Genomic DNA, 16,432 nt, shown 5'->3' with positions numbered 1-16,432 from the left:
GTCATTATGTTTTTTATAAAAAGGACATTGTAATCCAGATGTGATGATACTCCTGCTTTCAGAATTTGTTAAAATTAACTCATTATATAATATACATCTTTAAAATTTAATATATCATGTTATAACTTGGTTGAGATGATATAGTTCTAAAATCACTGGCACTTGTTTATTATCCCTAAATTAAAGTACTCTAAATAAAATGATTATTTTTCTGCCGCCACTAAATCTTTACTACCTGTTAAAAACCTGTCTTATAGAATAGCCAGGTATGTGTTTAGTCGTGTGTGTGTGTGTGTGTGTGTGTGTGTGTGTGTGTATTTTTTTTGAAAACCTTTTCTCACTAAAAAAAGCCCAAAGAAAATGTGTATGAACTAATTGTAGGCTGATGATAAAAATTAGTAATTTTTTTTCTGATTGCTAAATGTGTTTTATGAGAATCAAGTTTCTTGGCAGAGAACAAACAAATATTATAATTACACAATATTTACTTTGGGTGTATGTCCATAATAAATGACACCAGCCATGACTGGTGACAAAAATCTCACTGATGGAAAATATTCTGCCAAGTTCTTGATGATACAAGAAGGAAACAAATGCAAAAGTTTTATTTTTTAAAATTTTCTATATTTTGTCTTTTTCAAAGTCTGAAAAAGGATAATTTCTAGCCTTTCAAACGTCGAAAAGACTAATATACAAAATGGCAATACTTGCCATTTGATTTTGTTTTTTAACGCTATTTCCTTTTAATGTTTTAATGACAAATGATAATTACATATATATTTATGGGGTCCATACTGATGTTGCAATAGATGTAATGAATAGTGACAAGAATGGGGTAATTAACATGTTCATCATCTCAAACACTTATCATTTATTTCAGTTGGAAACATTCAATGTGTTCCTTCCGGCTATTTGAAATAGTATAATATATGATTGTTGGCTATAGTCATCAAACACTGGTATAGAGCAATAAAACTTATTCCTCCTATCTAGCTGTAATTTTGCATCCTTTAACAAATGTTTCCCTATCCCTTTCTTTCCTTTTCCCTTCCCAGTCTCTAATATCCTCTCTTCTCCTTTTTACTTCTATGAAATCAGCAGTGTTTAGCTTCCACATGAGTGAGAACTTGTGGTGTTTAAGTTTCTATTGATTATTTAACATAATGTACTTCAGTTCCTAGCTTATTTCACTTAGCATAATGTACTTCAGCTCCATCCATGTTGCTGCAAATGACAGGATTTCATTATTTTTTATGGCTGAATGGTCTCCCATATACCATATTTTCTTTATCTAGTCATCTACTGTTGGACATCAAGATTGATTTCATCTTGGCTATTGAGAATAGAACTGCAATAAAGATGAAGGTGCTAGCCAGGCATGGTGACCCATGCCTGCAATCCCAGCAACTTTGGAGGCTGAGGTGGGAGGATTGCTTGAACCTAGGAAATTGAGACCAGCCTGGGCAACATAGTGAGACCTTGTCTCTACCAAAAAAAAAAAAAAGAATCAAAAAATTTAACAAGTGTGGTGACATGTGCCTGTAGTTCCAGCTACTCAGGAGACCGAGGCAGAAGGATTTCCTGAACCCAGGAGGTAAAGGCTGTGGTGAGCAAGGATTACTGGATAATATAGTATTTCTATTTGCAAATTTTTTGAGGAACCTCCATACTGCTTTCTGTAGTGACTGTACTAGTTACATTCCTACTCTTTTAAAACCGTGCTTGTTGATATTACCAGGCCATCACCTTTCTCAGATCTGTGTTTGGTTATATGAGGTGAAACCCAGGACACTCATAAATATGTCATTATATTGATCTCAAGGTCTCTAGTTGGTCTGCTTTTTTCTTTCTACATTTAAAAGGCCTCTTATGTTTCTCTGTGTGTGTGCACACATGTTTGTGTGTGTGTATAAGCATATGTGTTTTTTTCTACAACTTTTAATTGTATTTAGAAGAAAAAAGAGAAAACTCTCTGTTCATCATTCCATAACTAGTTACATTTGATTTTTCTGGAAGCTGTCTATAAATATGTAATATGTTTTATTGTCTGAGAAACTTTGACTCATTATTCCAAAAGGACATGGTAGAAATCTGTTAGGAACATTGTGCATAATATACCTGATTATCTACATTCAAGGCTATGCAATTCAAAAACTGTGGTAATGCTTCAAAACTGTGTATCATGCATCTGTAGATGTTGTTTAAAGGCATCCACAAAGTTTCTTATATTTGAAAGTGAGAAAAGGGAGTGAAATAAGGCACTCTTTCCCCAGACAAACCGCTTCCCATTCATCTAGAACAGCTTAACTTTTATCTGTCGTATGTTTTGGGCTTCAGCATAACATTTTAAAGAAAAAATTCTGTCATTTAAAAAAGTTTGAAAATATTTTAAATTTAAACTTTTCTTAAATGGAGTTCTATGAAGAATTTAAGTTATGTATCATTTTAAGTCAGGCGTGGTGGCTCAAATCTGTAATTCCAGCACTTCAGGAGGCAGAGGCAAGAGGACTGCCTGAGTCCAGGGGTTCAAGAACAGCCTGGGCAACCTGATGAGACCTAGTCTCTACAGTAAATCAAAAATTTAGTTGGACATCATGGTGTACGTGTATAGTTAAAGCTACTTGGAAGGCTGATGTGGAAGGATTGCCTAAGCCCAGCAGGTTGAGGCTGCAGTGGCCGTGAGCACGCCACTGCATTCCAGCTTTGGCAACAGAGTACAAATCCAACTCAAAAAAAGAAAGAAAAAAAAAATAAAGAATTTGAGTTGGACATATTCCAAAAAACTAAGAGCTTAACACAGAAGCTATCGCCATTTCAAATCAGAAAACATAATTTTAGACTAAATCAACTTTAAGGAAAAAAAATTGTATTTGTTCTAAAAGAGGAAACAGAAGCAACTTTTGAATTTAATCAAATTATGCTCTACCATTTCCAAAAAAAAAATAGACTATATTAACTTTACCAAACAACTACTTAATGCATAAATATGTGGAGAAACTCAAAAAATCCAGAATTCTCTTTTGGAAACCAGGCCCCTCGGAATCTGTTCCTCCAGATCAAACAGTCAACACAAGTTTTATATGGATGTTTTGAGAAGGCTGTATCATGATTTGCGAGGAAATGTCCTGATTTGTGGCAAACAGGTGACTGGTTCTTCCACCATGACAACAAACCTGCCCACAACACACTAAGTGTTCAGCAGTTATTGCCCAATAATGGCATGATTTCCATGTCCATACTCCCTATTCACTGGATCTTGTCCTGTGAAACCTTTTGTGTTTCTCCTGAATGAAAAGTTCTCAAAGAAAAACATTTTTCAGATGTGGAAGGGGTGAACCAAACTGCAGAGGCACTAAAAGACTTAAAAATGGATGAGTTCAAAAACTGATTCGAGCAGTGGCAATAGCATCTCATAAGTGTATTACATCAAACAGAGAGGACTTTGAAGGTGGTGACTGAAGCTTAAACATGTAAGAATAAATACACAGCTTTTTATAAATTAATTCTGGGTTTTTGGGAGTCCCCTTCATATAAAAAAAGATAATATTAAGTGCATGGATGACTTTCTATATTTATGAAAATATTGACTAATTCATGTAAATGTATGAAAGGGATAACAATTTATTATCCTTAATAATCAAACTTTTAGAGTATCCTATTTTCTCTCTGCTCCGATGAAATAGATATAATTTTTTAACTTTATTGTCTATCTTTCTTCATCCAATATGAATATTGCCAGTTAAATTTGTTCTCCCTGGGAGATAAGAGATTATTTTCAATGTACTATAGGACAAGATTTGGTATCACATCTATTGTAATTCAGAAGACATAGAATGTCCCACCCCTTTCTTTTTTTTTTTTTTTTTAATCCCAGGAAGTCTGATAGCACAATGAAGACAACTAGTATGGGCTATGAGGTTATAGTGAAATGAACCATTCAGAATTGACTTGTCCAGCCTGAACCATGGCTTTTCCACAGCTCTTATCATCAAAAAACGTATGAATGAACATTGAGACACAAAGAAGAAAAACATATTAAGTGCACTAAAAATATTTGCTTCAATGAGCTTGTCAACATTGCCTGAATGATGAAATAAAGATATTTACTCAGAGTACCCTAGCACCATTAAAAAGTTCTGTAGACTACCCAGTCTCGGAGTTTCATATTGACAACCACATTCTAACAACATTTTCTAGAAATCAACAGTGATGCAGTAACATGTTCAAGCTAGTAAAAGTCTACAAAGATGAATATATTACAATAAAATGAATATTTTGAGATAATATTTTTAAAACTTTAATTTGAAATACTTTAAAAAAAAGTCCTGCTTTCTCTTAGAAGACAGAGAGCTGCCTTACTTTTGTTTGACAAATGACTTTTTTTTTTAAAGCATGAAGAACCATCTAAGACAAAGGCTATAGGAAGTCATAAAAAATCAACTGAGGGACATTTTTTTTATTGTAACCAGACTGATATGGAACGTAGAAATCCCCTTCACTGAAATAAACATAAAGAAGTTTATGTATAAAATATGTATTATAAAAGACAAGTTGACACTAAATGTTTTGTTTTGTATCTTAATTTGATCTCAAAGACACATGAATACAAAACAAAAACAATTCTTTGAGAGCCTCAGTAACAACAGAAGAGATGGAACCGGTAATTTTTTTTTTTTTTTTTTTTTTTGAGTTGGAGTCTCACTCTGTCGCCCAGACTGGAGTGCAGTGGCCGCTCCCGGCCACCGCAGCCTCGACCTGCTGGGCTCCGGCGATCCTTCCGCCTCAGCCTTCCGAGTAGCCGGAATTACAGGCATGTGCTACCACGCCCGGCTGATTTTTTTTTATTTATTGTAGAGATGATGTCTCGCTGCCCAGGCAGGTCTCGAACCCGCGGGCGCAGGCAATCCACTCACCTCAGCCTCCCAAAGACGCGGGATTACAGGCTGAGCCACCGAGCCCGGCGGAACCGGTAATTTTTATCTACTAGAACATCATAGAGAAGAAGAATAAAAAAGGAGAATGATTTCTAACTTGCATACACGTGGGATAGGTAGGTTATAATCTGAAGTATATTTTGTTTAGTGTTTGATCTCAATTGCTTATCCTGATGATTATGATAAATGTCGCAAAATGTAAAGGTTTTAGTTACAATAAGACCGAATCAGAAGCAGTTCAACTCTTCCTGCTAACTGAAGCTCTAAACATGTCCAGCACTCATTTTTCTCAGATCCCAGATTTCCCAGCTATTCACTTTCTATAAAGACCCATATTCTTTGTGTCCATATTCTATGAGCTGACAGAGAGTTCATAAAAATTTTAAGTAGAATGTTAGATTTTTTTCAGTTCTGCTCTGATCTGTTGTTAATATATATTGAATATTATATTTATTATATTTGAATATTATAATTTTACACTATGAGTAAAACCACAAATAAAATAAGAATTTACCTTGTTTGCTGAATTCTCTGTCTTCTCTTCTGACACTTAAATGGTGGTGAAAAGGTAAAACATATTTAGTGTCCTAAATCTGTTTCTGGTAAAACACTTCAATTTTTTGAGAGTTATTTCCCTGATAGGCACATCTATTTGTGTCATGACAAGGCTATCATTGGTTGTAATTCTACTTGGAATTTAAGTAATAGGTTATAGAAAATCTATGGAATATATAAAGCAGTAGCACAGAGGCACAGAAAAATATAAGATGAATTTTAATATCCATATAAAATAGAGCAAGATCTCTTCCAAAAAGTGACAGGGAGAGAAATTGAAGGAAATAAATTATTGGGTTATTTTTTTCTTATATTATAAATAATTATTTTTCTATTATTTCAAGATGGAGTTTAGAGGTGAGCCCAATGACACAACTGTTATTTTAATGAAACATCAAGATTTATAGTGAGAATATTTTGCTAATAATACTGCTAAAAATTAAATATATATTAACAGATAAAACAAAATCAAGTATATTAGGTAAATAACCATCAGAGACATATAAGGATCTTCTATTCAAAGTGAAAAATTTCCTGCTTGGAGTCTACTAAAGGAAAATAGAGTTAGAAAATAAAATTAAGTAATTGTGTTGTGTTTAGGCTATGGGGAAGAAATAAATAAAAAACTAATTGGACAGAAGACTAGCAAGAAATCAAGGAAACCAGATTTCCTTGTTGCTTGGGGTGCTTTGCTTCAATAAATTAGAAAGGTGTAAATTACAATCCAAATTGAAATTCAATCTACTACCATAAATAGAAAAAAAAAAAACAAAAAACAGAGTATGTATCTACCTTTGCATTTTATTCATGGAACATTTAGATCTCTGACAAAAGGACCATCTGATGTCAGAGCTCTTTCAAATAAAATCCTTTCAAAAGCATGTATCTTTCAACAAAATGAAAATGCTACTGAGATGGAGCCTTGATGATGTCTGTTTTAAAATTGCTGTTTAAAAGAATGTTGAAAGGAGCCAAGACTTGTCCAAGAATTTAGGAAAAGACTACATGGAAGCTAGAATCTATTATAGGTCAGTTGCTATGGAATAAGTTACTTACAGACCAGACAGAAGTGAAAAAAAATTGAAATGTTTGTGCATAATTATATCAGTAGTGATACTATACCCACAACCAAAATTTCTTTATATTTTTTGTTATCATTTAAAAATGTTTCCAAAATCTGGAACCTGTCCCCTACTTAAAATTGAGAGCTTGGTCTATGTGGTAAGATAAATTTTAGCTTGAATATTCTCTGATTTAAACTGTATATAAGATGAAGTAATGTTTAATGAAACAATCAGTAGTTCTAATTTCAGGCTTAAAGTGAATTTGGGCAATGTGTTTGGTTATTTTTGCTCAACAAGTTATTACATTTCCACTTTGTTCTAGGTCAACAGTTTAGTGAATGGTTGAATAAATAAAAAATAATCTCCTGAATATAAGTTCAAAAGCTTTGTTAATTTCTATGATTACGCAAATAAAAATAAGATAATTTTATATTAATTGAATATATGGAAAGAAAGATAATGCCAAGTGTGGGTGGAGTTGTGGAAAACTGGAGACCCTTATGTCCTGTTGATGGTAGCAAACACAGTAGAGTCAAATGGGAGCACACTGGAAACAATCAGGCAAATTAGATATTAGTATATTCAGTCAACATACCATACTAACTCAGGGTATTCATATCCCAAAGAAATGCTATGCCTGCCCAATCAGGTTACCAGGATATTCACTCAAAATTTCGTGAATACACACTGCTGATTAAAACAATGGAGTCTAAATATAGCATAGAGATATTTTAAGATATATACAAGGTCTAACAATTAAGTTTGCGAACTCACCATAAAAAAAGTTCTGCATACCTCAATGCTGGATAGCACCATGGTCACCTTTGAAGTACTCCTCTTGGGAAGTTATGTGCTGACACCAGCACCTAGTCCACCAGTCAAAACAATTTTGGAACTCTTTTTCTGGAATGGCCATTAGAGCTGTCATCATGTTACCCTTGATTCCCGAATCTCATCAAAATGTCTTCCTTTCAGTATTTCCTTTATCATCAGGTAAAGAAAAAAGTCATTGAGGGGGCCAGATCAGGTGAGTAAGGAGGTGTTTCAATACAGTTATTTATTTACTGGCTAAAAAATTCCCTCTTAGTGCTGAGCAAGCTGGTGCATTGCCATGATGCAAGAGCTCCTTCAGAACCATTTTTGCACACCCCATTCTCATGCCAAGATCTTTAGTTAAGATTTTCCTGTTTCTTTATCAATGTTTATTTGATTTGCTATGCTTCTCGCAGTTAACCAACAATTTTGATGCACAATTTGACACATTTTTTCAATGCTTTCCTTGTTAACTGGTCATCCTGACCAGTGACACTTTTTCTCCCCTCAGAAAAACATTTAATCCATTTGTATACAGCCATTTTCTTCATGGCATTATCCTATAAAACTTGGACTAACATATTGCTACTATTGTCAAGTTTAACTAATGTTTGTTAGTTGCTGTAATTCAAGCTCTGACATTCTTGCAATGGCACATATAAACATGCAACAACAATAATGAATGCCACTCAGCAAGACACCACCACATGTCGACACAAACACAGCTATGAGACACTGACATACCAAAGTTATGAAACCTTACCGTTTTTTTTTGTATAATGCTGCCATCATAAGTGCATGATGTCAAGTTACAAACTTAATTGTCAGAACTCATATTGTCATAAAAATGTAAAATCAGATAGTCATGCTATATAAAACTATTTAGACAAATTAAAAATATATACAAAATTAACAGAAGATTATTTTGTTAATACAAACACAAAATATACACATTAAGCTCAATAAAATGGTATTCTTTATGACATTAGGAAAAGGTGATTGAGTATGGTGATAAAAGAGAATAAATAAATATCAATAAAAATAAATAAATACATAAAAATGTAATGATAATGGTTCTGTGCTATGATCTTAAGAATGCAATAACCAATTCTCTACATCTGAGACTGAGACGAGGTAAGAGAAATATAATTTAATCAATATATTTCTTGAAATGAAATAAAATTAACAGCAAAAAATTGCACCTCAAATTAAAAACAAAACAAAGATTCTCATGATCTCCTTTTTTCTCTTATTTTATCTTCTTAATCTGATCAACCTGAAGTCATACTAATCTGGCTAATCCACCAATGTGAAGCACCTCTTCCAAACTTCATGGTCACTTTTTCATTCTTTAAAGGATTACCTTAATTTCCTTCACAAAACCTCCAGATTCTTCTCTGATGTGGTACTTAAACTGCTCTTTGGCATCCCATTTTATTATCTAGGAATATTTAACTAAAAATTTTTGTACCATCTGCTTAGTCTATTTGTAATATTTTTTTTTCCACAGAATACCTTTTCTATCTGTCTTATATTATTTTATATGTATATTTTCCATTTAAATATCCAGTTTAGGCACCGTCTTCTCTATAAAGCTATATGTTAAAACCTAGGCTGCCTTATCATATCAGCTTGGGTGTGTTTCCACCAAGACATTCTGTTTTACAGTGACAATGTATAATTATGTATCTGTCTACCTCAATGTACACATACCGAAGGGAGAAATTCTCAATGGCGAGAATGGGGCTCATATTAGCAGGCTTTCATGAAAGTCTGATAAAATGAGTTTCTTTATATTTGCCACACATTAGTGTTAGCATCATTTAGAATATCCTGATATCGGTTCTGTCCTAAATTGAATACAATGTTGAATGTTTGCCTTTTCTCTCTTTGGTATATGGGAGAAAAAATAATGGACACTGAAAATTATATCATCATGGGTGAATAATAGTTAGTCTTTTGAAGATTGTTTTTGAATTATTATAAGCAACATGATTTATCATTCATCATAAGCAGGAAATGTGAAAAGATCCATATTTATTTTTGATTTTCTGATGTGAGGAAAGACAAAAGTAGAAAAGAAAATAAGTTGAATTTTACTTAAAGTATATTTAGGGCAGTGACAGTTTCAGTTACATAATCTGAGTTTGCTGGAAATCAAAAATGATGTATAATGGGTCAACTTCATTTCTGTCATCCCTTTGTTAAAACATTTACATAAACCTCCACTGTATACAGGAATATGTACTAATAACAATTACATTGAACTTGTTTTATTCGTTGTTTGTATAATAGATATGTATTATTATAATGTTTATTATAGTGTAATATTATGTACATCCAATAAAACCTCATTTGAAGTTCTGTTTGATATTAGTGGAAGTAGTATTTGATAAAAATTATGTTATCATGTTATTAAAATAGAAATGTGTATTACATATAGAATGTTTTCCTTCAAAAGAATTCAGCATTCTATTAAAATTAATTTAACTATATTAAATGTGATGTAGATTTGAATGCATTTTAAGCATATTGTCAAATCAAAGATGCTGTTTCTTTTCTGCCAAAAGAGTTTCAAAATAAAATTTTGCATTTTGTTTTAAATTTGATGTAGCATCTCTGGAAATATAATATTGAATGTATAATATAGATAAAATTCACAGGATTTAAACAAATCCATATTTAAAACTAAAAATTTCAGAACTCCTTTCCCCAAAACTGATATAAGAAGTAGACCAACAAAATAACAAGAATAAGAATGTAAACAATTTGAAAAAACATAAACAATAAACTTATCTACTTGATATTTGTACAATTATATGCAAAATTCCTGTTCTTGTTTAGGTCCCCATGGAGCGTTCACAAAGATAGACCATATGCTTCATCATAAAATGAGTTTGTCTGTAGCGTGAGGTGGAAGGATTGCTTGAGTCCAGGAGCTCAAGTCTGCAGTGAGCTAGGATTGAGTCATTGTCCTCCAGCCTGAGAGACAGAGCAAGACCCTATCTCAAAAAAAAAAAAAAAAAAAAATTGAAATAACTTAAGTCATATATCATAAAAAAAACCTGTAAGCTGTTGATAAAGTAGTGGTTAAGAGAGAAAAAAGGAGCTTCATATGCTTATATTAAAAATGAAAAGACAGATAAAATCAATGTTTTAAGTGTTCATGAGTAAACTAGAAAAAGAGCAAATTAAAACTAAAGTAGAAGCAAGATTTTAAGCTAATTGAAAAAAATTTAAAATTATTATTTTTTGGCAAGACTAGAAAAAAAGAGAGAAAATATATACAAAGTATCAATATTGGGAATAAAAGAATGGATTCTCTACAGATTATTTGAATATTAAATATATTAATATTATAAATAATTTTATAACAATAATTTCTATAGCTTAAATGAAATAGACAAATACTTTAAAAAAATTATCAGTACTAACTGGAGAAGGAATCAAAAACTGAATAAAGTTAAAAATATTTAAAAATTGGATTTACAATTTAAAAGTTACACAATGAATATTGCAGGCTCAATGGCTACATGGAAGAATTCTGCCAAACACTTAAGAAAGAAATACTGCTATCCGGACATAGTCACCTTTAGAAAATAGTGAAAGAAGGAACATTTCACAACTCAGTTTATGAGGTCAGCATTTTCTGGTAATAACACCTGATCCCCAAAATAATTATTTTTAAAAGACTACAAGACAATATCCCTCATGTATATAAATAATGAAAACCTTTAATAGCATCTTATTTGTAAACAAATTTAACATTAGATAAAGAATAATACATCATAATCAAGTAGATTAATTTTAGAGTATAAGATTGTTTTAACATTAAAAAATCAATCATGCATATTTTACTATAATAACAGAATAAAATAAAAATATAATCATTTCAAGAGACGCAAAATCAATAATTGGACAAAATTAAAAATCCATTCATGATATTAAAAAGCCAGTAAACAAGAATAGAAGGAAACTTTTTCAGTTTTATAAAGGGTATGGTAATTGTGAAAGACTGTATGATTTTCCCCTAAATTCCCAAATTAGCCAAAGATGTTCCCATTCATTACTTCTATTCATTTTTGTTCTGAACCAGTGCAATAAAGGAAAAAATAAATAAAAGACTTGCAGTTTGGAATGAAGTAAAACTGCTCTTATTCAAAGATGCCACGATCATCTAGATAGAAAAACCTGAAGAATCAACAAAAAGATACCAAAGCTGATGAGTGAATTTAGCAAGGTCATGAGACACAAGATTAATATAAAAAGTCAATTGCATTTTTATATACTAGCAACAAAAAAATGGCAAATAAAATTGTAAAAGGACACTACAAAGACATAAAAATTGGAACATATTTATAGGTAATTTAATACCATATGTATAAGACCGTAAAACAACAAATGACTGGGAGAAAAGAAAAAATGGAGAAGTACACCATGTTGCTGGTTGAAAGAACGCATTACTGTTAGGATATTTATTTTCTGCCCAGATCTATCTATAGAATTAAAGCAATTCTAATTAAAATTCCCACAGGCTTGTCTGTACTAATTGATAATTCTAAAATCTATATGAAAATGCATAGAAGAATAGCCAGTGTGATTTAAACAACAACAAAAGAACATAGAAAACATTCTCTCAATGATTCCAAGACTTACTATAAAACTAAACTAATCAAGGAATTGAATGAGTCAATTAAATAGAATAGCATGTCCAAAAATAGACCCAAGCAAGCATGTAAAGTTGATTTACCATGAAGATGCTAAGGTAATTTAATGGAGAGAAAATAATATTTTCAAAAAAGAGTTAATAAGATATCCGTGTAGAAGCAAAACAATTTCAAACATACCACATACACAAATTTACTCAAAATGTATTATAGACATAAAGTGAAACCAAAGCTATAGAATTTCTAGAAGAATATATAGGGGAAAATCTGCACAACAGTCTAGGCAAATGTTTCATAGAGAGGACACATAGATGTGTAGTCATAGAAAAAAAGAGATGTTGAACTTGATAAAATGTAAAAGTTGCTCTACCCAAGAGGTTGCTGTGTAAGTAAAAAGATAAACCAAATGCTGAGAAAAATATTTGCGAAGCATACATCTGACAAAGGGATGTACATAAAATAATTTTTTTTTTAATGGCATAGATCTACATCAAGGGTCCGCAAACTATGGCCCGCGGGCCACATGCAGCCCACCGAGGACATTTATCCGGCCCACCGGGTGATTTTGCCGCAGCTGCCTGTCCTGCCTAGCAGCCGACTGTTCCGGCCCGCAGTGCGCATGTGTGGAATGTGCTTCGCACTCTCCGACTCCCCTCCTCCTCTCTGTCTCTGGACTCCTCCTCTCAGTCACAAGCTTGCCTGTGCAGAGCCTGCTGCTGCCTGAGGACCGAGGTAAGAACCAGTTAGGATTTATTTATTTTTTTGAAGTTAGGAGGTCTATTTTTTTTTTTAATTTTGCAGTTAGCAGGGCCTTTTTTTGCGGTTAAGGGGGGCCTTTTTTTTTTTCCTGAAGTTAGGAGGTCTATTTTTTTTTTTTTTTTTTTTTGCAGATAGGGGGCGCTTTTTTTTTGAAGTTAGGAGAGCCTTTTTTTTTTTTTTTGAAGTTGGTTAGTTGGCTGGGGGTGGTTTCTAGGGGGGTTGCATCACAGTGATAACGCAAATAGTCAGCGCTCAGTGCTAATGCAAATGGTTTTTTAAACTATAGTCCGCCCCACCAACGGTCTGAGGGACAGTGAACTGGCCCCCTGTTTTAAAAGTTTGAGGACCCCTGATCTACATGAACACAGATGGGAAGACCTCTAAGATATACTGTAGTGTTAACAACTTCCAAATGAATACATATTTGATAGCAATACATAAAACCTACCAAACGGATAACATAGGCATTTTCTGAAGTTGGAACTTAAATTGGAGGTGAAGGTTAAGATTCTTTAATATTATCTGTAATACTTTAATATTTGCTAGGAGAATATGTTAAGTATTACTTATGTAACCAAAAATAGATTTTAAAAGAAAATAAAACAATGTTCTTACCTAAAAAAAAAATGTATAAGGAAGTTTACAAGTTAAAATAAGATAAAATATGGACAAAAAGATCTGAACAGACATGTTACAAAAAAAGATATACTGAAAGTGAATAAGCCTACCAAAATATGTTCAGCATCATTTCAGAGAAATGCACATTTAAACTGCAAAGAGATACCAGTAGACCTCCACAAGATTGGCAATATCACATGTTTGTGAAGATATAGAGCAGCTGGAACTCTTGCATAATGTTTGTGGGAGCATAAATTGGTAAATCTACTCGAGAATTGTTCAGTATTTTTTTTATAAAGTCAAATGGTTACTGACCATGTGACAATTCCATTTATACATATTTACTCAAAAGAAATAAAAATGTGTTCACAATAAAAACTTCCACAAAAATTTTAGAGAAGTTGTATTTATTCATAACAAACTGGAATCAATTCAAATATTCATCGACGGCTGAATACATAAGTTGTGGTATACTTTTATAATGGAATATTAGCAATTAAGCCCTCTAATATACAAAACAGCATAGACATTTCAAAAACATTATACTGAATGAAGGAAGTCAGACACGGAAGAGCATCTTCTATGGTGTTCTAGCTGTATGAAATTCTAGAATCAGTAAATTAATCTTCAGTGAAAGATAGCAGATCATTCCTAGGATTGTAGTGGGCTGGGAGGTTGATTGGGAAGGGGCACGAGGAAATTGAGGGGGGTATTAGGATATGTTATATATCTAAATTGGGGGAGTAGTTATTTAGTATATATATTTTTCAAAACTCATCAAACTGCATATTTAAAATGAGCGTAATATATTTTATGTAAGTTACATGTATATATGTAATATATTTTATGTAAATTATACCTCAATTGATTTTTAAATTTACTAAACTGTACAGTGTGAAATGGTAGCAGAATATTTATAGCAATCTGATTAAGAATTGCCGGGCTCGGTGGCTCAGTCTATAATCCCGCACCATTGGGAGGCTGAGGTGAGTGAATTGCCTGAGCTCACGGGTTCGAGACCCACCTGGGCAACTTGGTGAGACCTCATCTCTACAGTAAAATCAAAAAATCAGCCAGGCATGGTAGTGCATGCCTGTAATTCCGGCTACTTGGAAGGCTGAGGCTGAAGATCGCTGGAGCCCAGCAGGTCGAGGCTGCGGTGGCCGGGAGCGGCCACTGCACTCCAGTCTGGGTGACAGAGTGAGACTCCAACTCAAAAAAAGAAAAAAAAGAATTATGTAATAATTCTGAAGTAGTTGAATGGTCATGATTTAATAAGTGTCAATCACAAACTTTTTTGAGAATTTAAGTGAAATACATCTAAAATGTAATTTTAAAAAGAGGAAATACTACTAATATTTACCAATTACATGCTATCTAGTGGAATTATTTTATCTTTTCTTCACTTCATGCATGCAAAATGAGAGACTCAGAGAAGGTAAAAAAAATTAAATAAGACGCACATCTTTTACAGTGGCAGAGCTAGTGATAAATTCAAATCTATCTAATTCCATGAATAGATTCCTTTTACAATTCCATGCTGAGTTTCTTTTTGGAAAGTAAAAATCTCTACGAATATTCTCTGTACTGTGAGTTGATGTTTTAAGTTGCCAGAATTTCCATGAGACACATGGGCAGTAGCAACAGTTTAGAAATATTTAACATAAAGTTTTCCTCTATTCCCCTTCAGAGGTTTATTTCTATTTGCCAATAATTTGTGAACTATCCTAAATTTTGACTTTAAGCCCCATTAATTTGGATTAAAGAGATAACCATTGGGATAAATGAGTGAAAAATCCCAATTATAAGATACTTTTGAAGAAATACAGCTTCATCACTTTTAGGTAGAGTGTAACTCAAACCATCCTAATCAAGGCTATCTAACAGAAGTTCTGTGGTAGAACAGATTAGAATGATTTCCGATTAACATACCAAGCACTCTCCAAAATCCTATTTATTAAAACTTATGTTGTAGATTTCTTTCATTAAATAAGTACCAAACGTTTTAAAAATTTACTTTGTATTCCTAACTTAAATATTTTCATTTTTTATCTGATTCTTTTAGGCATCCTTTTTGGAACATAAAAAAAAAAAAGACAAATAAATATCCCTTAAGAATGCTGAACAAATGTGAAGTTAGTAAAAGCAGAATTAGAAGAGGTTTAACTTCAGGAAAAAAAAATCAGAGGTAGTTATTAAAATGTCTAAAATCTAGAGTGATGCCAAAAGGCTGGTATGAAAGTTAGACCCTTTGAGTTGAAAGAGAATTCATATGTATGACAAGTTCCAAAGATTCCTCTTGCAAGAGAAAATATTTGCAGTAGGGGACAGAGGAAAGCCTCTTTTATATTAATTTCTTGAGCTGCTTGTAGCCAGAACCATCCCCTCCACTGTTCCCTGTCACTTTCGGAGGTCTTTGAGCATAGCCCAAGCTGCCTGCCTGTCCCAACAGTGGTGTTTTCTCTTCAAAGAACCATTGCCATAGCCTCACAGTTCTGTGCAGGAATTGAAAAGCCTTTGAAATCCGTGCAGCCTCACTGCACAGCTAGTAATAAGCATTAGAGGAAAACACGCAGCTCATTTGTTTAAAAGTTCATTCGCTTCAGTGTGATTTAGACAGATGTGAGGTGGGTTTTGCTTAGTGCTGCTCAGCCCCATGGCAAAGTAGAGCTAGGTCTCCTTTCAAAGACTTCCTCAGTCTCTGCCCATTGCTGAGCTTCTGCAACAATGGAGCTTTGAAAGGGGAAAAAAAAAAAAAAGAAAGAAGAAGAAAAAAAAAAAGAAAGAAAGAGAAAAAGAGAAAGAGATGACACCAGTGGGAGAGGCTGACAGCTCAGTCCAAACTCAAACAGCCCTTCTAGTGTCCAGGACAGAGGTGCACGTCTGAAGGTAGGGATGAGGTCTGGGTTCAGAACAGCCCAAAGAATTAATTTAAAAGAATTTCCCCACCCATTTTCTGTAAAGGCAGCAGCAAGCAGCTCTGGTAAAATACTCTCAGATCACAGGGCAGTTAGCCATGTAG

The sequence above is a fragment of the Carlito syrichta genome, unplaced genomic scaffold (genome assembly GCF_000164805.1).
Source record: "Carlito syrichta isolate Samal-C Ts95f unplaced genomic scaffold, Tarsius_syrichta-2.0.1 Scaffold305058, whole genome shotgun sequence".
Classification (NCBI taxonomy): domain Eukaryota; kingdom Metazoa; phylum Chordata; class Mammalia; order Primates; family Tarsiidae; genus Carlito; species Carlito syrichta.
Note: the sequence above shows the minus strand (reverse complement) of the source record.